Raw genomic sequence first — 1,083 nt, 5'->3', positions numbered from 1 at the left:
TGGGGTAGCTGGGGTTTTCCATGAGTGAATATTAAAAGGGTTCAGAACTTGGCCCCAGTGGCCCAGTGCTTCTTGACAACCCTGTTAATGATAATAATTCAAGTCCCCTCCCAAAAATTGTATTGGCAACCTTCAGTCTCGAAAGACTATGGTATCGCGCTCTGAAAGGTGGTTCTGGCACAGCGTCTAGTGTGGCTGAAAAGGCCAATCCGGGAGTGACAATCCCTTCCACACCGGGAGCAAGTGCAGCCTGTCCCTGGTCTGTCTCCCTGGCTATGGGCCTTCCTTCTTTGCCTCTTAGCCTCAGACTGTTGGCAAAGTGTCTCTTCAAACTGGGAAAGGCCATGCTGCACAGCCTGCCTCCAAGCGGGCCGCTCAGAGGCCAGGGTTTCCCACTTGTTGAGGTCCATCCCTAAGGCCTTCAGATCCCTCTTGCAGATGTCCTTGTATCGCAGCTGTGGTCTACCTGTAGGGCGCTTTCCTTGCACGAGTTCTCCATAGAGGAGATCCTTTGGGATCCGGCCATCATCCATTCTCACGACATGACCAAGCCAACGCAGGCGTCTCTGTTTCAGCAGTGAATACATGCTAGGGATTCCAGCACGTTCCAGGACTGTGTTGTTTGGAACTTTGTCCTGCCAGGTGATGCCGAGGATGCGTCGGAGGCAGCGCATGTGGAAAGCGCTCAGTTTCTTCTCCTGTTGTGAGCGAAGAGTCCATGACTCGCTGCAGTACAGAAGTGTACTCAGGACGCAAGCTCTGTAGACCTGGATCTTGGTATGTTCCGTCAGCTTCTTGTTGGACCAGACTCTCTTTGTGAGTCTGGAAAACGTGGTAGCTGCTTTACCGATGCGCTTGTTTAGCTCGGTATCGAGAGAATGAGTGTCGGAGATCGTTGAGCCAAGGTACACAAAGTCATGGACAACCTCCAGTTCATGCGCAGAGATTGTAATGCAGGGAGGTGAGTCCACATCCTGAACCATGACCTGTGTTTTCTTCAGGCTGATTGTCAGTCCAAAATCTTGGCAGGCCTTGCTAAAACGATCCATGAGCTGCTGGAGATCTTTGGCAGAGTGGGTAGTG

This window comes from Tiliqua scincoides, chromosome 1 (assembly GCF_035046505.1).
Source record: "Tiliqua scincoides isolate rTilSci1 chromosome 1, rTilSci1.hap2, whole genome shotgun sequence".
NCBI classification, from domain to species: Eukaryota; Metazoa; Chordata; class Lepidosauria; order Squamata; family Scincidae; genus Tiliqua; species Tiliqua scincoides.
This window is presented reverse-complemented; position numbering follows the sequence as displayed.